This window comes from Bos indicus, chromosome 8, assembly GCF_029378745.1.
Source record: "Bos indicus isolate NIAB-ARS_2022 breed Sahiwal x Tharparkar chromosome 8, NIAB-ARS_B.indTharparkar_mat_pri_1.0, whole genome shotgun sequence".
Lineage (NCBI taxonomy): Eukaryota > Metazoa > Chordata > Mammalia > Artiodactyla > Bovidae > Bos > Bos indicus.
The window spans coordinates 81,911,105-81,935,090 of NC_091767.1; the positions used below are offsets into that span (position 1 = coordinate 81,911,105).

The 23,986-nt window shown below is 40.4% G+C and overlaps 1 protein-coding gene across 30 annotated transcripts in view; it reads right to left on the reverse strand.

Annotated features, from left to right (window-relative positions):
- Window positions 1-19,870, reverse strand: part of FANCC (FA complementation group C) — a 343,736-nt gene extending 323,866 nt beyond the window's left edge. For 18 of the 30 annotated variants that reach the window (XM_070794278.1, XM_070794285.1, XM_070794276.1 and 15 more), the window contains exons 1-2: window positions 19,645-19,870; window positions 7,417-7,484 (exon numbers count right to left, since the gene is read on the reverse strand). The gene's annotated coding sequence lies outside the window, so the exon portion shown is untranslated. Of the gene's footprint in view, window positions 1-7,416; window positions 7,485-15,114; window positions 17,052-17,099; window positions 17,179-19,644 lie in introns of those variants that run through there. The other 12 variants (XM_070794289.1, XM_070794290.1, XM_070794284.1 and 9 more) reach the window with 5 other exon arrangements.
- Window positions 19,871-23,986: the final 4,116 nt, after the last annotated feature.

A 23,986-nucleotide genomic window follows, 5' to 3' on the forward strand; every position in this document is an offset into this window, starting at 1 on the left:
GCAGAGGATCTGCATATTTTTCCAAAGACATACAGACGGCTAAAAGTCCATGAATTGCTCGATATAACTAGTCATCAGGGCGAATCACATCCCAATTACAGCCAAATCATAGCAAATCACAACCATAATGATGTATCATCTCACATGTTAGAATGCCTGTTATTAAAAAAAAAGAAATAACAAGTGTAGATGAGAATGTAGAGAAAAGAAAACTCTTATGTACTGTTAGTGGGAATGTAAATTGGTACAACTATTATAACAAACACTATGGAGATTCCTCAAAAAATTACAAGTAGAACTACCATATGATCCAGCAGTTCCACAGGGGGCTGTTTAAAATGTCCCCTAAGCATAGGGCTCAAGTGCTAACTAGTATTACTAAACACAGGAAGGCTTTGATACACCTTAGGGAGAAAATATATGCTTTAGGGTTACAGTGATAAGCTCTGTGGAAGGTAACTAGGTAATTGTTCAAGGTTAGGTTTTTGCACTATGGGGAATTTTATACCACTTATATGTATATTGTCACCCTGCTTATTTAACTTATATGCAGAGTACATCATGAGAAACGCTGGGCTGGAAGAAGCACAAGCTGGAATCAAGATTTCCAGGAGAAATATCAATAACCTCAGATATGCAGATGACACCACCCTTATGGCAGAAAGTGAAGAGGAACTAAAAAGCCTCTTGATGAAAGTGAAAGTGGAGAGTGAAAAAGTTGGCTTAAAGCTCAACATTCAGAAAACAAAGATCATGGCATCTGGTCCCATCACTTCATGGGAAATAGATGGGGAAACAGTGGAAACAGTGTCAGACTTTATTTTTTTAGGCTCCAAAATTACTGCAGATGGTGACTGCAGCCATGAAATTAAAAGACGCTTACTCCTTGGAAGGAAAGTTATGACCAACCTAGATAGCATATTCAAAAGCAGAGACATTACTTTGCCAACAAAGGTCCAGCTAGTCAAGGCTATGGTTTTTCCTGTGGTCATGTATGGATGTGAGAGTTGGACTGTGAAGAAAGCTGAGCGCCGAAGAATTGATGCTTTTGAACTATGGTGTTGGAGAAGACTCTTGAGAGTCCCTTGGACTGCAAGGAGATCCAACCAGTCCATTCTGAAGGAGATCAGCCCTTGGATTTCTTTGGAAGGACTGATGCTAAAGCTGAAACTCCAGTACTTTGGCCACCTCATGCGAAGTGTTGACTCATTGGAAAAGACTCTGATGCTGGGAGGGATTGGGGGCAGGAGGAGAAGGGGACGACAGAGGATGAGATGGCTGGATGGCATCACTGACTCAATGGACGTGAGTCTGAGTGAACTCCGGGAGTTGGTGATGGACAGGGAGGCCTGGCGTGCTGCGATTCGTGGGGTTGCAAAGAGTCGGACACGACTGAGTGACTGAACTGATATGTATTACTAAATCAAAAGATAAATAATTTTATAAAAGAAAGAAAATAAAAAAGAAACTGGCAAATCTAGAGATAGGGCAGACCTCATGATTAATCCACCTCCATCCTAATCCCCTAATGACAGCAAAATAGTTCAGTCATTATGGGAGTCCCATTATACAACATACCACCCAAAAAGAGAGTATACACTTCTGCTCTGGCAGCCCAAGTAAAAGACCTCAGATGTTTTTTGGATTGTATTTGCTTAAACTTATGCCCATCCCTAACCAATGACTGTGATCATGCAAATTTTACTAATTTAAGGCAGACTGTTTAAGACAACCAGAGTCTACCAGAGAAGCTAGTAGTGAGACTGGTATTCCCCGGAGTCTATGTAACAGTGACTTCTGAAAGAAAATCCAGGCACTGTTAGGAAGGAAAAAAGCAAGAAAAGATGCTGGGTAGGCACCCAACAAGGTCAACAATCATGAAGCAGCAGGCGAAGAGTTGTGGCAATACAGCATACACACATAAGACAATAGTATGAACAACAGTGCATAAGGACCAGAAATGATCATCAAGCAATCAGGGCTTGGTAAGGACATCTATGGGAACAGCACATAAATGTACAAACAGAATCAGAGAAATGGGATCAGGGTTAAGTACAAGGAGGATGTATAATGTGATTACTCTGAATAAAAAACAACAAAGGAACCAGCTCCAAGAGGGTGTTGGAAGTAATTAAGCTAAAGAGCCCCTCCAAATTCCCATGAAAGAAGTCAATCAGTTTAGCAATTCTGCACCTTCAAAGCTGACTAGGTAAGGGATCACCGAGCCAAACTCAAATGTTTAAATAATGCCTTCCCTGAATAATTGTGTGTGTATGTAAAACACAGCAGTCTCTAACTGTCTTATGGGTAGTTAGCAGAATATCTGACTCCAGATCTCAGATTATATAAAAACAGAGTAAACATTAAAAATGTTACATATAACATATATTCTGTATTACAAAATCAGCATTGGGCTTCTAAAGGAAAATGAAAAAACTACAGTCCTAAAAATCTGAAAAATGAAAACCATGGGATAAAGGATAATAAGAAGTATAGCCAGACAGATGTAAAATCATGCCATCCGGGGTCCTACCCACTGGATGCCATAACACTGACCACAGCACCAATTCCTTTCCTCTTCCCCTTCCCTCTTACTCCCTAACCCCACTTCCCTTGATACCTATACTCTATTTTTCAAAGGTCTGAAAGAAGCAAAGAACTATAAAGCCCAATTCATCACTACGCAAAAGCATGACATATCTCATCAAAACCTACCTTTTGTGATTTGGAAGTGATAATAATCCTCAAGTTTTACTTTCACAGTTCAAGAAAATGAATAAGCTAATTACTCTCACCATTTACTTTCTCTTATGAAGTTAGAAGCAAAGAGAATAGATCAACCTGGGTCCAATCAGAAGGAAAAAAAACACACAGCAGTTTGAATAAGGGAAATCAAATATAAAGAATTATTCACTATAACTGAGTTAACCAGGAGACTGGCTAGTCAAAAGTAAAAAGAAATCTAAAGAATATAGGAATAGCAGATATAAACAGCACCCACTACTTTCTGGTGCTGGAATTCAGCACCCAAGAACAACACCCCCTTTGACTCTACCCACCAGGCACCCGATAAGATCTAAATCTTATTGGAGAGGACACAGCCACGGCTAACCAAATGACAGTGAAGTCTCTATGGGTGCTGTGCCAGTAGAACTTGATGGAAATCCACCTTTTGTAACTTGCCAGATACCTACCATACATGGTGCCAGGAAAACTTGGTTGCAAGCAAGTGTCTCACCAGAGGCACTCTATTAAAAAAAAAAAAAAATCACCCAAGGGGAATGTTGGGGCAAGCTGCAGGTGACTAAGTGCTACTGGCCCCATTGCACCCCAGGACTGGGCACCAGAGGAGCAGCACATGCCCAGGAGCCTGCTAGAGGGACTGCAGGTCCCAGGAGCCAGGCAGTCGGGGAGCTGAGCTCTGAGGAATCACTCAAGCTACAGAAGCTGGACACTGAGGAAGTCATGTGGGCTGCAGGAGTGAGAGGCACTTGACCGGACAGTACATAAAATATCACACTGGTCTACTACTTGAACACAACCATGCTGACTGGATCTGATGAACAAGAAATGACAAAGTCCTTTAGATGCCTTATTAACACACATGCCAATAAACCCCGAGAAACTCATGGGTCCCCCACCTCAGTGAAGTAAATGGGGTTTAATAGTTTGAAGCAGCAGTTAGCAAACTTCTTCTATAAAGGTCCACATAATAAATATTTTAGGCTTTACGGATTCTGTCCTTTATTCTTTTTTTTTTTTCCCCAAACATTTAAAAATATTTTTAAAAATTCTTAGCTTACAAGTCACACAAAAACAGGTAATAGGCCAAATCAGACCCACAGCATGCAAGATATATACTCTGCAAGGTGAAATATAAGCTGCTCTAATGTACCACCTATCATGAAAAGAGGCACAGTTGTGCAGTAAGTTCTTTGAATTTTGAAGGCAACACATTTGCATGCACTATTTTGACCCATCTATAGAGTCATGGGTAAAGCTGCCTGCTTTGAGTAGAATCAGAGCAAGAGAAGGCTCTGAAGCTCAGATCCTTCAAGGATAAAGGTCTGCTCATTTACCGGGAAAAAATTCTAACCATCTAAGGCTCTGGCTGAGGGCCCAGGAAATACGGAATAAGTTGTACAAAGAAGTCATGGATATCAATTATGGCCTTATGGTCAACTAGAGGAACAAGGATTGTGAAAGTTTTACATATTTTCTATTTGCTCATTATATGTGTATGTGTATATATATGTATTAATATACATTATTTTATATATATATACACACACACACATACATATGTTAACAAATTTCCTTCTCTTTCCTTATCATTTTTATTTTATGGACAAGTTGTTAGAAGATGGCTTTACAATTTTGTCTTTACACAACAGAACATTCAGTGGGACTATGGCTGATTTTAGAAAGCGTTTAGAGACTCCTTTTAATTTTGGCATGAATCATAGACCACCACCCTACCCCGCTGGGGGTTACTGCCTCCTGTGCAGAAGAGTGCGGAAGGACTCTTCGTTCTTAGAGAGTGGAGTGAAGACCGTAAGCAAACTGGCCCTGTCAATGGTGCCCAAGGGCAACAGCATGCTACACCTGCCGCTGTGGGTGTGCCCAGACTGCCGGCGCACACTGGCGAAGGAGGAGCGCCACAGTGGCCTCGACCAGCCGGCGATTTTGCTGTTTTGAATGACACTCCTGGAGCACAGGTTTACACATCCTGGTGTATATACATGTAGCAAAGGAATTGTTGAGTCAAACAGTTAGCTCAGCTTGTGAAGAATCCGCCTGCAATGCAGGAGACCCGGTTGGATTCCTGGGTCAGGAAGCCTGTCCCCTGGAGAAGGAATAGGCTACCTACTTCAGTATTCTTGGGCTTCCCTGGTGGCTCAGATGGTAAAGAATCTGCCTGCGATGCGGAAGACCTGGGTTTGATCCCTGGGTTGGGAAGATCCCCTGGAGGAGGACATGGCAACCCACTCCATTATTCTTGCCTGGAGAATCCCCATGGACAGTGGAGCCTGGTGGGCTATAGTCCTGGGGTCACAGAGTCAAACACAACTGAGTGACTAAGCCATGGCTGATTTTGAAATGTGACATAGTAAGTAATTAATACAATGACTCTTGGAATTGTGCATTTGCTCATTTGGAGAAAGAAAAAAATGTCTTCACTTGTAAGAATAGCTTTATCTTGTTGGGCAGAAATACAGTTAGTTGTTATACAATCAAACAAGAGGCCTTAATAAATTTTAAAAGCACATGTTCTGACCACAATGGACTTAAAATCAACAATAAACATACATGAAACCCTAAAATATTTGGAAATTAAATCCACACTTCTAAATAATCAATGGCTCAAAAAAGGGATCACATAGTAAACTGAAAATATCTTGAACTGATGACAAAAACATAAACATATCAAAATTTGGGGGATGCAGCCTAAGCAGTGCTTAAAGAGAAATTTGTAACTGAACAGTTGTATTAGAAAAGAATAAAGGTCTCAAATCAATAACTTAAGCTTCTACCTTAAAAAACTAGAAAAAGAACAACAAACTAAACGTAAAGCAAGCAGAAGGAAAGCTATAATAAAGATTACAGCGGAAATCAATGAAAACAGAAAAACAACTGGTAAAATCAATGAAACAAAAAGTTGGTTCTTGAAAATATCAAAACCAATAAACTTTTAGCTACACTGAGCAAGAAGAGAAAAAGATACTAACTACCCCAATCAGAAATGAAACAGGAGGCATCACTGCTGACTCTATAGGATCACTTTTATGCCAACAAATGACACAACTTAGATAATAGGGGGGGCGGGGAAATCCTAGAGAGAAGCAACTTACCAAAACTTACTCAAGAAGAAAGAGAAAATCAAAATTGACCTGTAACATGTAAAGACATTGAAGTTGTCATTTAAATTTTTCCAATAAAAATTCATGAACAGATAACTTCATGGATGAATTCCACCATATATTTAAAGAAGAAATAATACTAATCCTTTACAAACTCTTTCAGAAAATGTAAGAGGAGAGAACACTTCCCAATTCATATTAAAATGCCAGAATTGCCATAAGATCAGTCAAAGACAGCACGAGAAAATCACCTGCCAATATTCCTCAAAAACACAGACACAAAATCCTAAACAAAACATTACTAAACCAAATCCAGTAACACATAAAAAGGATTATATACCATGACCAAGTGGGATTTATCCTAGGAATGCAAAGCCAGTATAGCATTAAAAAATCAATTAATGCAATGAGTCATATTAATAGAATAAAGTAACTAACCACATGGTTATCTCAATAGATGCAGAAAAGCATCTAACAAAATCCAACATTTGTTCATGATAGGAACTCTCAACAATCTAGGAACAGAAGGAAAGTTTCCCAACTTTCTGAAGGGCATTTCTGAAAAGATCACAGTGCTACCATCATTCCTAATGGTAAAAGAGTAACAGGGAAGAACAAATCTGACTCCACATTAGACCTGTTTCTTTTGCTTTAGTTAACAATGATTGCATATAGTCTGAAATATATAGGATAACCTATTTTCAAGGCAGATCTTTAAAAGTCCATTCATATACAGATAAAAAGTTGCAGAAGAAGGAATAACATTTGTTGGAGGTTTACAACATCATGACCTGACCTATGTGGACAGCTGCAAGAACAAAGAATTCCTGCACCAACAGTCTGCAACAACCAACCAACCAAGTGAGAGTCAATTCCTAGGCAGGTTGATAAGTCCAGCGGTCCCCAAGAAGAGAGGGGTCTGGAATTCTCAAGGAGGAGGAAAGGACAAACTGTTTTTCCCTCTACATTCCTTAGGATTATATAACAATAATGTATCCTGCTTGAGGACAGTCTCTGAAAAAAAAAAAAACCTTCTGGCTAATCCTGTAATCTTAAAATGTAAATTATGGGAGTAGGTCTAGTAAGGTCTTTACAACCACCAGACATTCTTTTGATTCACTGAAATAACTAATTAAAAGTATATAACTCCATTGCTAATACTAGCAAGGGGGCACTCTTTCTGCCCCCTTCTGATGTCTATGTCAGAAGCTTTCTCTATCTCTTTTATACTTTAATAAAACTTTACTACACAAAAGCTCTGAGTGATCAAGCCTTGTCTCTGGCCCCAGATTGAATTCTTCTCCAGAGGCCAAGAATCCCAGCATCTTTCATGGTTCAGCAACAACATTTCACAAGGGCACCCTTTTCTCACTTTGCCCTTAAAAATGCTTTGCTGTAACCCTTCAGGGAGTTTGGGACTTGGGGGGTTGCGGGGAGAAATAAGCCACCTGTCCCCTTGCACGGTGCGGCAATAAACCTTTCTCTGCTCCAAACACTGACCTTTCAATTTTGTTTGGCCTCACTGTGCATTGGGCACACAAGATTAAATGCTTACCTCCTAAGATCAGGAACAAGTCAATAAGATCCACGCTCCTTACTTCTGTTCACAATGTATTAGAGGTTCTAGGCAAAAAAAAAAAAAAAAAAATTAAGGCATCTAGATACAAAGATATATCTAGTCAATCCTAAAAGAAATCAGTCCTGAATATTAATTGAAAGAACTGATGCTGAAGCTCCAATACTTGGGCCACCTGATGCGAAGAACTGATTCACTGGAAAAGACCCTGATGCTGGGAAAGACTGAAGGCAGGAGGAGAAGGGAATGACAGAGGATGAGTTGGCTGGATGGCGTCACTGACTCGATGGACATGAGTTTGACAAGCTCTGGGAGTTGGTGATGGCCAAGAACCCTGGCATGCTGCAGTCCATGGGGTCGCAGAGTCGGACACGACTGAGCGACTGAACTGAACTGAGATACAATAAGTAAAAACTGTCTATATTTGCAAATGACATGATACTGTATGTAGAAAATTCTAAGGAATTCACACACAAAAAAACCCTGCTTAATATAATAGTAAAGTAAGGTTGCAGGACACAAGATAAATAAACAAAAATCAATTATATTTTTACGTATTGGCAATGAACAATCCAAAAACAAAATCTGAAAAACTCTACTCACAATAGCACAAAAAAGTTAAACACTTCAAAATAAAGTTAACAAAAGAAGGGCAAGACTTGTGCACTGAAAATTACAAAACATTGCTAAAAGAAATGAAATGTCGTACAAAACAGAAAGACAGTCCATGTTCATGTTAAGATGGCAACAGCAATTCTCCCCCAAACAAATCTACAGATTATATGCAGTTTCTATCAAAATCCATCACAGTAGGCTTTTTCAGAAAAAACGACAAAATGATACAAAAATTTATATGGAAATCTAAGGAAACCAGCATAGCCAAAACAATTTTGAAAAAGAAAAAAATATCAGCAGACTTATACTACCCAATTTCAAAACTAACTACAAAGATACCATATAATCAAGACAGTGTGGTGCTGGTATGAGAAGAGGCATAACAATGACTCAAACAGAAATGAGAGTCTAGAAATAATTTATGGTCACTTGATTTTTGACAAAGGTGCAAAGGCGATTAAATGGGAAAAGGATCTTTTTATTTTTCCTCAACAAATAATGCTAAAACAACTGGATATCCATACACACAAAAAAGATGGATTTGGACCCATACTGCATACCATACACAAAAGTTAGTAGAAATTGAACATGAACCTAAAGCATTATTTTTTTAAAAAACTGATAAACTGGACTTCCTCAAAATAAAAACTTGTATTTCAAAAGATACCACAGAGAAAATGAAAAGACAAGCAACAGACTGGGTAATAAATTATTTACTGAAATAATTTATAAAACATACATTGGGCTTGTACCCAGAATACACAAAGAATGTGTACAGCCCAATAAGAAGGCAAACCAATCCAAAAATGGACTAAAGATTTCAGTAGACATTTCAAAGACAACATAGGAACAGTACATAAGTATTTGAAAATTTGTTCAACATCATTAGCCAATAGAGAAACGCAAATTAAAACTAATATGAGATACTACTTCATACTAAGATGGCTATGAAAAAAGACACAGTAACAAGTCAAGATATGGAAAAATTGAAACTCTCACACAATGCTTCTGGGAACATGATACGGTATGGCCATATTGGAAAACAGTTTAGCTGTTTCTTAAAAAATTAAAATGTGAACCTACTACACAACCCAGTAATCTCCTTATGGGTATTTATCCAAGAAAAATGAGAACATATGTCCACACAAAGACTTGTACATGAATGCTCATAGCAGCATTATTCATAATAGCCAGAAAGTAAAAACAACTGATGTCCATCAACTGATGAATGGATAAAGAAAATGCAGTATAATCATACAATGGTTATTTATCAATAAACAGGAACAAACTACGGATACATGCTACAGCATGGATGAATCTCAAAACCATTATGCTAAATGAAGCCAGACATAAGATGGCACTTATTTCATAAATCCATCTCCATAAAAGGCTAATTGATAGTGATAGAAAGCAAATCAATGGTTTCCTGAGGCTAAAAGCCAGCACCAGGTCTGACTACAAAACCTGCAGAGGCAAACTTATTAAGGTGATGTAAAATTTCTAAAACTGAATTGCTGTGATCACTGCACAATCTCAAAAATCTTCTAAATTTACTAAAAATCACTTAATTATTTAGAAAAGAGGATACAGTTCCAAAAGGTGATTTTTTATATGAACTTTGCTTTCCTGTTATTAGAGATACATAAGAGGAAGATTATAGATGTTCCTATCTTAACAGGGAAATGTTTTCTACACACTCAGCACAGTTTATTGAAGAGCCTAAGAGAATGAATGGACCAGGGAACTCTGCAAAGTCTCTTCAAAAATCAGTCCAAAAATGTCTCTTTTTTTAAATGTGTTTCATGGGGTAGTGATAGGCTTGCTACCATTATTACATGGGTTTGGGCTATCTTTTTAAGGTAAACGTTTTTCCTGTTACAGCTACAAACAAAGTAAAATAAAGACATGTAAAAATAGGGATCTGTATTTTTCATGTTCTTAAAAAAGAAAGTCCAAAAAATAAGTGTGATATTTAGTAGAAAATTTTCAATGCTCAAGATTTGCCTTTTTATCTACTTTATTTTCTGATGAACTTTTAAAGTTTTTCCTTCTCTACTAAAACACTGCAAAGTCAATGCACTTCTTTTATAGATGTTTCTTTCATACTAAAAGATCAGTCTTTCAAGACCTATGAACAAAAACAGAAAATGTACATACCCCAGCCTAAAATAAAATTGAATAAATCCATTTTGGGGTGGGGGGGATCAAGATGGCAGAATAAGAGGACATGCAGGTCACCTTCCCCCATAAATAGAGCAAAAACACATCTATATGTGGAACAATTCTCAAGGAAAACTACCTGGAAACTGGCAGAAGAACTGTAAAATCAAAGCTATAATAAAGATACACACATAATCGGGCAGGACAGAAAGAAGAGTAATGAGTTGGACCTATGCCCCTGGGAGGGGACTAAAAGGAGAAGGGAGATCACACAAGCAGACACTTATCCTGTGGAAGTGAGTGGGTCAAGCCACAGAATGGGTGTCCCAGTCCTGGGGACCGATGTGGATGAGACAAGCCCCCTTGGCTGCTACTAGGACAGATAGACTGAAGAAGTCAAGGATCCACTAGTAAGAGGTGCATAGGTATTGCCTCACCACTAGACAGGGAGGAGGGAGGTCTGTCTTAGAGGCTGCTCCCTTGCCACATTCCCCACTCCACTCTGAGAAAAATCCCTGCCCCTTCTCTGTCCCTGTCACAGCTTGGCCCTGGCTCTAGAGTAGCCAGGACCTGGGGAAAGATTCAATCTAGGGACACCGAGGCGACAAGAGGGTCTGTAGGGTGTGGGCCTGCTAAGACAGCAGTAGCCACTGCTGATGCTTATTTACAGTACCACAGTGCCAGTGGGGAAGTCCAATTATCTCAACAGATGCAGAAAAATCATCTGACAAATTTCAACATTCATTCATGATAAAAATTGGATATGGTGGGAATATATCTCAACATAACAAGAGACATTTATGACAAATCCACAGCCAACATAATTAAGACCCAACTATTAAATGAAATTAAAACTTTCAACTGTTTCAGCTGAAACCCTTTCAGCTAAATTAAAAATCCAGACAAAGATGCCCACTCTTGTCATTTCCATTGCTGTGTCCTAGACACAGCAATAAGACAAGAAAAATAAATAAAAGGTATCCAAACTGGAAGGAAAGAAGTAAAACTGTCACTATTTGCAGATGACATGATACTCTATAGAGAACCTTAGAGCTTCCACCCAAAACTATAAGTATAAATGAAATCAGCAAGACTACAGGATACAAGATTAATATGTAGAAATCTATTGTATTAATAATCTGTTACACTAATAATGAAACATCAGAAAAAGTAAAACAATAAACGTATTTAAAATTGTACCCCAAAAAATAAACATAGGAATAAACTTACAAAGGAAGTAAAAGACTTATACTCTGAAAATTATAAAGCAATGATGAAGGAAACTGAAATGATTCAAAAGAAAAGGGGGAATAAAATAGAAATGGAAAGCTAACTCATGTGCTTGGACTACATGAATTAAAATTATTAAAGTGCCCATACTATCCAAAGCAATCTACAGATTTAATGTAATCCCTATCAAAATACCCCTAACATTTTTCACAGAATGAAAACAAATAATCCTAAAATTATATGGAACCACAAAAAAAAACCCTGAACTGCCAAAGCATCCTGAGAAAAAAAACAGTAAAGCTGGAGGTACAACCCTCCCTGACTTCAGACTATAATGCAAAGCCACAGTAATCAAAACAGCATGGTATTGTCAGAAAAAGACACACAGATCAATGAAACAGAATACAGAGCCCCAAACAAATCTATGCACCAATGGTCAATTACTCTATGACAAAGGAGGCAAGAATATACAATAGAGAAATGATAGTCTCTTGAATAACTGGTGTTAGGAAAACTGTACAACCATATGTAAAACAATGAGATTAGGTTATTTCCTCACATCACATACAAAAATAAACTCAAAATGGTTTAAAGACCTAAATGTTTACAACCTGAAACCATAAAACTCCCCAAACAGAACAGAGGTAGAACAGTTTTACACAAATATAGCAGTATTTTCTTCGGTCAGTCTTCTATGGAAAAATAAATAAAAGCAAAAACAAACAAATGGGCCTCCATCACCTCCACTAGCTTTATTGGTCGTAATGCTTCCTAAGGCCCACTTGATATCACACTCCAGGATGTCTGGCTCTAGGTTAGTAACCACACACCATCATGGTTATCCAGGTCATTAAGACCTTTTTTGTATATCTCTTCTGTATATTCTTGTGACTTCTTAATCTCTTTTGCTTCTGTGAGCTCCTTGCCATTTCGTCTCTTCTCATGCCCATCTTTGCATGAAATGTTCCCTTGATATCTTCAATTTTCTTGAAGAGATCTCTAGTCTTTCCTATTCTACTGTTTTCCTCTAATTCTTTGCATTGTTCAATTAAGAAGGCTTTCTTATTTCTCGCTGCACTTTTCTGGAACTCTAGATTCAGTTTGGTATATCTTTCCCTTTCTCCTTTGCTTTTTTTCTTCTCTTATTTTCTCAGCTATTTGTAAAGCCTCCTCAGACAACCACTTTGCCTTCCTGCATTCCTTTTCTTTGCAATGGTCTTCATCACGGCCTCTTGTACAACGTTATGAATACAGTTCTTCAGGCACTCATCTACCAGAACTAACCTCTTGAATCTATTTATTACCTCCACTGTATAATCATAAGGGATTTGATTTAGGTCATGCCTGAATGACCTAATGGTTTTCCCTACCTTCCTTAATCTCAGCCTGAATTTTGGAATAAATAGCTCATGATCTGAGCCAGTCAGCTCCACGACTTTTTGCTGACTGTATAGAGTTTCTCTATCTTTGGAGGCAAAGAATATAATCAATCTGATTTCGATATTGACCACCTGGTGATGTCCATGTGTAGAGTCATCTCTTGTGTTGCTGGAAAAGGGTTTTTGCTATCAGTGTGTTCTCTTGACAAAACTCTGTTACCCTTTCCCCTGCTTCATGTTGTACTCCAAGGCCAATTCTGCCTGTTACTCCAGGTATCTCTTGACTTCCTACTTTTGCACTCCAACCTTCTATGATGAAAAGAACATCTTTTTTTTTTTTTTCTGGTGTAAGTTCTAGAAGGTCTTTAAGTCTTCATAGAGCCATTCAACTTCAGCTTCTTCAGCATTAGTAGCTGAGCTATAGACCTGGATTACTGTGATGCTGAATGGCTTGCTCTGGAAACAAATTGAGATTGCTCTGTCATTTTTAAGACTGCACCCAAGTATTGCATTTCGGACTCTTCTGTTGACTATGAGGGCTACTCTATTTCTTCTAAGGGACTATTTTCCACAGTAGTAGATATAATGACCATCTGAATTAAATTTGCCCGTTCCCATCCATTTTAGTTCACAGATTTCTAAAATGTCAATTTTCACTCTTGCCATCTCCTGCTTGACCACATCCAATTTACCCTGATTCATGGACCTAACATTCCAGGTTCCTATGCAATATTGTTCTCTGCTGCTGCTAAGTCCCTTCAGTCATGTCCAACTCTGCGCGACCCCACAGACCGCAGCCCACCAGGCTCCCCTGTCCCTGGGATTCTCCAGGCAAGAATACTGGAGGGGGTTGCCACTTCCTTCTCGAATGCATTAAAGTGAAAAGTCAAAGTGAAATCACTCAGTCGTGTCCGACTCTAAGCAACCTCATGGACTGCAGCCTATCAGGCTCATCCATCCATGGGATTTTCCAGGCAAGAGTACTACCTTTACCACCAGACACATCCACAACTGAGTGTCATTTCCACTCTGATCCAGCTCTCTTTCTGGAGCTGTCTCTCCACTCCTCCCCAGTAGCATATTGGACACCTATAAACCTAGAGTGTCATTAAAGGACTGAAAAAGTATGGACCAACAGAAGAAGAAGATATTAAGAAGAGGTGGCAAGAATACACAGAAGAACTATACAGAAAAGATCTTCATGACCCAGATAATCATGATGGTGTGATCACTCACCTAGAGCCAGACATCCTGGAGTGCAAAGTCAAGTGAGCCTTAGGAAGCATCACTATGAACAAAGCTAGTGGAGGTGATGGAATTGCAGTTGAGCTATTTCAAATTCTAAAAGATGATGCTGTTAAAATGCTGCACTCAATATGCCAACAAATTTGGAAAACTCAGCAGTGGCCACAGGACTGGAAAAGGTCAGTTACCATTCCAGTCTCAAAGAAAGGCAATGCCAAAGAATGTTTAAACTACTGCACAATTACATTCATCTCACACACTAGCAAAGTAATGCTCAAAATTCTCCAAGCCAGGCTTCAACAGTACATGAACTGAGAACTTCCAGATGTTCAAGCTGGACTTAGAAAAGGCAGAGGAACCAGAGATTAAATAGCCAACATAAACTGGATCATTGAAAAAGCAAGAGAATTCCAGAAAAGCATCTACTTCCGCTTCACTGAGTATGCTAAAGCCTTTGACTGTGTGGATCACAACAAACTGTAGAAAATTCTTAAAGAGATGGGAATACCAGACCACCTTACCTGCCTCTTGGGAAGTCTGTATGCAGGTCAAGAAGCTACAGTTATAACTGGACATGTAACAATGGATTGGTTCCAAATTGGGAAAGGAGTATGTCAAGGCTGTATATTGTCACCTTGCTTACTTAACTTATATGCACAGCACATCATGCAAAGTGCTGGACTGGATGAAGTACAAGCTGGAATCAAGATGCTGGGAGAAATATCAACAACCTCAGATATGTAGATGATACCACCCTTATGGCAGAAAGTCAAAAGGAACTAAAGAGCCTCCTGATGAAAGCGAATGAGGAGAGAGAAAAAGCTGGCTGAAAACTCAATATTCAAAAAACAAAGATCATGGCATCCAGTCTCATCATTTCATGGCAAATATGTGAGAAAACAATGGAACAGTGACAGCCTTTATTTTCTTAGGCTCCAAAATCACTGCAGATGGTGTCTGTAGCCATGAAATTAAAAGACGCTTTTCCTTGGAAAAAAAGCTATGACAAAACTAGGTCACATATTAAAAAGCAGAAACATTACTTTACCAACAAAGGTCCGTACAGTCAAAGCTACAGTTGTTCCAGTAGTCATGTATGGATATGAGTTGGACCATTAGGAAAGCTGAGCGCAGAATTGATGCTTCTGAACTGTGGTGTTGGAAAAGACTCTTGAGAGTCCCTTGGACTGCAAGGAGATCGAAGCAGTCAATCCTGAAGGAAATCAGTCCTGAATATTCATTGGGAGAACTGACGCTGATGCTGAAAATCCAATACTTTGGCCATCTGATGTGAAGAACTGGCTCATTGGAAAACATCCTGGTGCTGGGAAAGATTGAAGGAAGGAGGAAAAGGGGATGACAGAGGATGAGATGGTTGGATAGCATCACTGACTTGATGGACATGAGTTTGAGCAAGCTCCAGGAGTTGGTCATGGGTAGGGAAGCCTGGCATGTTGCAATCCATGAAGTTGCAAAGAGTTGGACACAACTGACCAACTGAACTCAATCAACCTGGAGGGATTCATCTTTCAGTGTCATATCTTATTCCTTTTCATACTGTTCATGGGGTTCTCAAGGCAAGAATACTGGAGTGGTTTGCCATTCTGTTCTCCAAAATGGCACCCAATTAAATTTTAACATTGTTGCACAGCAAAGGAAACCATCAAGAAAACAAAACCACAACTTACAGAATGCGAGAAAATATTTGCAAATTATGCAAATGACAAGAAGTAAATGTACAGAGCTCATACTACTTAACATCAAAAACTAAACAACCCAATCGAAATATGGGCAGAAGACCTGAATAAACATCTTTCCAAAGAAGACATACAGATGACTAACAGGCACATGAAAAGATGCTCAACTTCACTAATTATAAAAAATGCAAATCAAAACCTCAAGAGATATCACCTTATACCTATCAGAAAGGCCATTATCAAAAAGTCTACATATAACAAATGTTGTCAGGGATGTGAAGAAAAGGGAACCCTCCTTCACTGTTAGTAGAAATATAAACTGGTGCCAACCACTATGAAAATCAGTATGAAGGCTCCTTAAAAAACTAAGAATAAAACTACCATATGATTCACTCTGTGTATGTTTCTGGAAAAAACAAAAACACTAATTTGAAAAGGTACATCCAGCCCAATGTTTACAGCAGCACTATTTATAATAGCTGAGATATAAAAACAACCCAAATACCCAATCAAGAGATGACTGGATTAAGATGTGAATTATATAAAAACAATGTAATATTCAGTTCAGTCGCTCAGTCGTGTCCGATTCTTTGTGACCACATGAATCGAAGCACACCAGGCCTCCCTGTCCATTACCAACTCCCAGAGTTCACTCAAACTCATATGCATCGAGTTGGTGATGCCATCCAGCCATCTCATCTTCTGTCGTCCCCTTCTCCTCCTGCCCCCAATCCCTCCCAGCATCAGGGTCTTTTCCAATGAGTCAGCTCTTCGCATGTGGTGGCCAAAGTACTAGAGTTTCAGCTTTAGCATCATTCCTTCCAAAGAACTCCCAGGGCTGATCTCCTTTAGAATGGACTGGTTGGATCTCCTTGCAGTCCAAGGGACTCTCAAGAATCTTCTCCAACACCACAGTTCAAAAGCATCAATGCTTCAGCGCTCAGCCTTCTTCACAGTCCAACTCTCACATCCATACATGACCACAGAAAAAACCACAGCCTTGACTAGACGGACCTTTGTTGGCAAAGTAATGTCTCTGCTTTTGAATATGCTATCTGGGTTGGTCATAACTTTCCTTCTAAGGAGTAAGCGTCTTTTAATTTCATGGCTGCAGTCACCATCTGCAGTGATTTTGGAGCCCAAAAAGATAAAGTCTGACACTGTTTCCACTGTTTCCCCATCTGTTTGCCATGAACTGATGGGACCAGATGCCATGATCTTTGTTTTCTGAATGTTGAGCTTTAAGCCAACTTTTTCACTCTTCTCTTTCACTTTCATCAAGAGGCTTTTTAGTTCCTCTTCACTTTCTGCCATAAAGGTGGTGTCATCTGCATACCTGAGGTTATTGATATTTCTCCCAGCAATCTTGATTCCAGCTTGTACTTCATCCAGCCCAGTGTTTCTCATGATGTACTCTGCATAGAAGTTAAATAATCAGGGTGACAATATACAGCCTTGACATACTCCTTTTCCTATTTGGAACCAGTCTGTTGTTCCATGTCCAGTTCTAACTGTTGCTTCCTGACCTGAATATAGGTTTCTCAAGAGGCAGGTCAGGTGGTCTGGTATTCCCATCTCTTTCAGAATTTTCCACAGTTTATTGTGATTCACACAAAGTGAGCCATAAAAAATAATGAAATTTGTAGCAACATGGATGAACCTGGAAGATATTATGCTTAGTGAAATAAATGAGACAGAGGAAAAAAATACTGTATTGTATCACTTATATTTGGAATCTAAAAAATAATAAAAATGAAGGTATAATACCGAAAAAGACTCATAGATACAGAAAAAGACTCACAGATATAGAAAACAAATTTGTGGTTACCAAAGCAGAGAAGGAAAGGGGGGAGGGGCAAACTAGGAGTATGGGATTAACAGACACAAACTACTACATATAAAATAGATAAGCAACTATACTGTATAGTACATGAAATTATTCCCATTATCTTGTAATGCCTATAATGGAGTATAATCTGCAAAAACACTGTAACTTGAAACTAACACAATATTGTAAATTGACTATATTTCAATTTTAAAATAATAATAATACATTTGATGCTGATTTCCAGGCTGACTTGAGGCTCCACCACTACCAACCTGAAACTGCCACTGATGTGAGGTTTCCTAGGCTGTCTCTGTGGCCTGGACAACCAATCCAACTTTTTACTGGCCAGGATGGCCTACCTTTAACTGGTTTTCATAAATACAAAATTTGTATAATTGTTACTGGAACTACTTGGTGAAATATGGAACTAGTTAAAAGTACCATTTATTTTTAAATGTACACACACAGTTTCACATACAAGCAGCACCACATCTTTCACATTCAGCTAATCAATCAAGTTAATGTTTTTTATTACGGTATAGAAAACTCAGACCTTCCAAAATCATGTTTGCTTAGTAAGTGTTTTTCAAGAAATCAAGAGGTACATGACTAAATAATGAAAAGGGTGAATTAAAATATATAATATACCAAGGTATAGTTAACTCACTTTTAAAGAAGCAGGGTCTAACTTTTACTCTGCCAGAAAGAGGGCTTTGATATAACTAGGAAAAGCAAATTCTTTTCTGATGCGGTCTTTCTTGTACACATATGAATAACGTATATGAGGGCTTACTTCCCTACGAATCTAGTGCAGTATATTAGATTGAAATAGCATTTTAAGTTTAACGGATAAACTCACAATGATTATGTTTTCTATCAAAGTTTTTGTACAAGTGATCCCAACACGTGGTATGAATTCTACCATTTGTAACAATCTTTCCTCTCCTCCTGAGGGAAGTAATGAAAAAATGTTTTGAGCTGCACACCACTAAAGGTGAGTGACATCCGGAAAGACCTGAATATTGGTGGCCCAAAAGTGCCCTACTCATGTGATAAAAAGTCAACCACATCTCAGTTATGATGCATTAAATGGGAAAAGGGTTAGAATGAAACCAGGAGCCCCCGAGAGCTTTCCAACAATTTCAGATTAAGACAAACATTCCAACATAGGTCTTTGCTGGAAAATTCCTCAGCCTTTCCTTGACATTCTGGTCCCAAATTTACTATGTTTTTAAAACTCCAAATCTTTTTTCCCTTTCCGGACTCTTCCAGCCCATGCAACATGACCATAGAGGGTTCATGTTGTAAACGCGTCTACGTAAAAAATTACCGAAAAAGCAAGCTAAACTAACATCCCCAACCCTCCGCAAAAAAAAAAAAAAAAAAAAAACCACCTCCCCAAGGCTTTGGACGCTATTTGGCCTGCCATTCCAAAAAAGTGAGTTTCTGGGAAATTGTCGCCCATCAGAACCCAACTCTCCTCCTAAGATGCAAAGCTGGGAAAGCAGGAAGGGTAACAAACCGCCCCGGGCTCCTCTAATTGGGCCCCCACCACCCAGCACTCTGGGGGCGGGGGGCGGTGCGACGAGCAGGCAGCCAGCTTTAAAGGGTGATGAATTTTAAATGGCGAGCTTTTCAGAGCGCCCAAGGATCCAGGGCAAAGAAAGTCACCTTTGCTCCTGTCCTTTTAAGCTGCCTCCGCTTACTGAACAGAAAGAAGCAAAACAGCAATCCCCAGTTCCCACAGCTATGGGGAGGGCTCCCTTCCGCTCGACCCCTCGGTCGGCTCCACCCCCTGAGCCTGCCCCGCCCTCTAACCACGCCCCTAGCCTGCGGCCCCGCCCCCCAGGGTTGGCCCCACCTCAAACCTCTATCCACTTCGCAGCCCCGCTCACCGCCCAAGCCCTGCTCACTCACCTAGGTGCGGTGCGCGCAGCGGACGTTCTCGCGAGCCTTTCCCCCCTACCCTAACCCACACCCTCAAGCTGACGTGTCGGCCAGACCCCCGAGGGAGGCAGACGCCTTCACTCGCGCTCTGCGGCCTCTCTCTTACCGGTGGTCCGCGCCAGAGCAACTTCAGCAGTTTGGGCAGTGGCGGCAAGGCTGCCAACCGCCCGGGTTCTGTGGCTTGAAAATTTGACTTTGCCTCGTATTGGTTTTTGTGTTCTGTTTTGACTCTTAGAATTTTCCCGCGGCTGTTCGGCAGCTGAGCCGCGCGCGCACGTATTCGCAGTGCACTCTGGGGCTTGGCCAGAGACCCTGCACCCCGGCGGCCTCGCGGGAAAATTCCGACGAATCTCCTGCTCGTGGGGCGGGACGCGGGCCCAGGCTCGGCCGGAAGTCGGTCCGTTGGGGCGGGCCTAGGCGAGGGGTCCTACTGAGGCTGCCTTAGTTGTTCCTGAGCACTAAGCTGGTGTCGCGGGTTTCAAGTAGACCGCAGGAAGGACCTGAAGGGGGAAAACCCTGGGTTTTTAAATAGGTTGTTGCTCAATTTCAAGATTCTGTTCAAAATGCAGAAAATTTTTAAAAGAAAAATTGAGTCTTTGTCAGGAATGTAAAACCACTAAACAAAACCTAGAATATTTTCTAGGTATAGTCACATAAAAAAGGGAATCTTTCTTTGGATCCCTCACCACCAGCAAAATCAGTTCCATACAGTGGTTGATTGGGTTCAAATCAGTTCTACGCTGCATTTAAACCACTTAAATGGAAGGCATCTTTTTTTGTTTTTTTACAAACTTCCATTTTTGTCGTATTAGCGTGTCTTGGTGGATTTTTAATTCTTGAACCTAGTAATGCATGAAGTTTTTTCATAGATGTTTAAGTTGTTAAAAAAATTTTTTTGAGGAAATATTTTTAAGATTTAACTTTTTTTTATCTATGACTTACAATTGTAAAATTACAATTTTACAGGTGCTTTCAAAAAACAAGGCAAGGTACACACATAATAAAAATAACCAAGCACCTTCAGCCTTCTTTAATGAAGGAATACCTACTTTACCAAATAAATTGGATTCAGGGATTAGATAATATATTAAATTTGTAAGTAAGGAAGTTAATGTGTTGGATAACTGTAACAAAAAAAATTGTTTGTTTGTTTGTTTTATTAAAAGTGAAGGCGCTCAGTCGTGTTTGACTCTTTACAACCCCATGGACTGTAGCCTACCAGGATCCTCAGTCCATGGGATTTTTCAGACAAGAATACTGGAGTGGGTTGCCATTTCCTTCTCTGGGGGATCTTCCCGACCCAGGGATCGAACCCGGGTCTCCTGCATTGAAGGCAGGCACTTTACCGTCTGAGCTACCAGGAAAGCCTAAAAGACTCAATCAAGGAGCTACAAAAAGAACGCTATCTAGAATTTGGGACAGATTTAGCAAGAACTGTAGCTATATAAAGGAATGAGATGTTAAGCATATTCTTGAAAATATTCTCTGCCAGCTAAAGAGGTCTGTGCTTATTTGAGGTGTGCCTAGTTCAATGTCTTCCCTGGTGGCTTCCCAGAACTTCCCTGGTGGCTCAGACGGTAAAAGCGTCTGGCTACAACGTGGGAGAACTGGGTTCGATCCCTGGGTCGGTAAGATCCCCTGGAGAAGGAAATGGCAACCCACTCCAGTACTCTTGCCTGGAAAATCCCATGGACGGAAGAACCTGGTGGGCTGCAGCCCATGGGGTCCCAAAGAGTCGGACACGACTGAGCCATTTCATTTCACTTCACTTAGTTCAATGTAGGTAGATCCACAGCAGAGCTTAGGTAGAGAGCTACAGACTTGAGTGACATTCATCATGCCCCTTGGCCTTAGGAAGAAAGTCATTTTTGTGGTGACAAATATGAGCAAGTTTAAGTTTGTTTACCAGCAAGGGAAGCCACTAAACTATGTATTTCTTTAGAGAAAATATGTTCTGTTACTGAAGAAAGCTGAGCGCCGAAGAATTAATGATTTTGAACTGTGGTGTTGGAGAAGATTCTTGAGAGTCCCTTGGACTGCAAGGAGATCCAACCAGTCCATTCTAAAGGAGATCAGTCCTGGGTGTTCTTTGGAAGGACTGATGCTAAAGCTGAAACTCCAGTACTTTGGCTACCTCATGCTAAGAGTTGACTCATTGGAAAAGACCCTGATGCTGGGAGGGATTGGGGGCAGGAGGAGAAGGGGACGACAGAGGATGAAATAGCTGGATGGCATCACCGACTCAACGGACGTGAGTCTGAGTGAACTTCGGGAGTTGGTGATAGACAGGGAGGCCTGGCGTGCTGCGATTTATGGGGTCGCAAAGAGTAGGACATGACCGAGTGACTGAACTGAACTGAACTGAATGTTAATTGAGGTCCTGCCGTATTATAGTTTTGTGCTGAACTGTGCTAAATTGCTTCAGTTGTGTCCAACTCTTGACCCTATGGGCCATATCCCAGCAGGCTCCTCTGTCCATAGGATTCTGTAGGCAAGAACACTGGAGTGGGTTACCATGCTCTTCTTCAGGGGATCTTCCCGACCCAGGGACAGAACTAGCATCTCTTCAATTCCGTTCAGTCACTCAGTCATGTCCGACTCTTTGCGACCCCATGAACCTCAGCAGGCCAGGCCTCCCTGTCCATCACCAACTCCCGGAGTTCACCGAAAACCATCTTCACTGACTCGGTGATGCCATTCAACTATCTCATTCTCTGTCCTCCCCTTCTCCTCCTGCCCCCAATCCCTCCCAGCATCAGGGTCTTTTCAAATGAGTGAGCTCTTTGCATCAGGTGGCCAGAGTATTGGAGTTTCAGCTTCAACAACAGTCCTTCTGATGAACACCCAGGACTGATCTCCTTTAGGATGGACTGGTTGGATCTCCTTGAAGTCCAAGGGACTCTCAAGAGTCTTCTCCAACACCACAGTTCAAAAGCATCAATTCTTCTAGACTCGGCTTTCTTCATAGTCCAACTCTCACATCCATACATGACCACTGGAAAAACCATAGCCTTGACTAGACGGACCTTTGTTGGCAAAGTAATGTCTCTTTTTTTTTTTAATTTTTTAATTTTATTTTATTTTTAAACTTTACATAATTGTATTAGTTTTGCCAAATATCAAAATGAATCCGCCACAGGTATACACGTGTTCCCCATCCTGAACCCTCCTCCCTCCTCCCTCCCCATACCATCCCTCATATGATATCTAGGTTGGTCAGAGCTTTCCATCCAAGGAGTAAGCGTCTTTTAATCTCATTGCTGCAATCACCATCTGCAGTGATTTTGGAGCCCAGAAAAATAAAGTCTCTCACTGTTTCCACTCTTTCCCCATCTATTTGCCTTGAAGTGACTGGATGCCATGATCTTAGTTTTCTGAATGTTGAGCTTTAAGCCAACTTTTTCACTCTCCTCTCTCACTTTCATCAAGAGGCTCTTTAGTTCCTCTTCACTTTCTGCCATTAAGGTGGTGTCATCTGCATATCTGAGGTTATTGATATTTCTCCCAGCAATCTTGATTCCAGCTTGTGCTTCTTCCAGCCCACAGCTTCTCATGATGTACTCTGCATAGAAGTTAAATAAGCACAGTGACAATATACAGCCTTGACTTACTCCTTTTGCTATTTGGAACCAGTCTGTTGTTCCATGTCCACTTCTAACTGTTGCTTCCTGACCTGCATATAGGTTTCTCAAGAGGCAGGTCAGGTGGTCTGATATGCCCATCTCTTTCAGAATTTTCCACAGTTTATTGTGATCCTGACAGTCAAAGGCTTTGGCATAGTCAATAAAGTAGAAATAGATGTTTTTCTGGAACTCTTGTTTTTCGATGATCCAGTGGATGTTGGCAATTTGATCTCTGGTTCCTCTGCCTTTTCTAAAACCAGCTTGAACATCTGGAAGTTCACAGTTCACATATTGCTGAAGCCTGGCTTGGAGAATTTTAAGCATCACTTTACTAGCATCTCCTATATTGGCAAGTGGGTTCTTTACCCCTAGCACCACCTGGGAGTACCCATAGTAGTTTTATGTCTTTTAAATTCAGTAGTTAATAAAGAGTTGCATGACTCAACAGTATATGAAAGAACATCATATTAAGCCTAATTTAGACTTAAATGCAGAGAAGGCAATGGCAACCCACTCCAGTGTTGCAGTCAGGCGGGCTGCAGTCCACGGGGTCTCGAAGAGTCGGACACGACTGAGCGACTTCACTTTCACTTTTTACTTTCCTGCATTGGAGAAGGCAATGGCAACCCACTCCAGTGTTCTTGCCTGGAGAATCCCAGGGACGGGGGAGCCTGGTGGGCTGCTGTCTCTGGGGTTGCACAGAGTCGGACATGATTGAAGCGACTTAGCAGCAGCAGCAGCAGACTTAAATGGGTAACACGTATAGTATAAATTCTGAGTCAGACACAACTGAGTGACTTTCACTTTCACTATAGACATTCATTT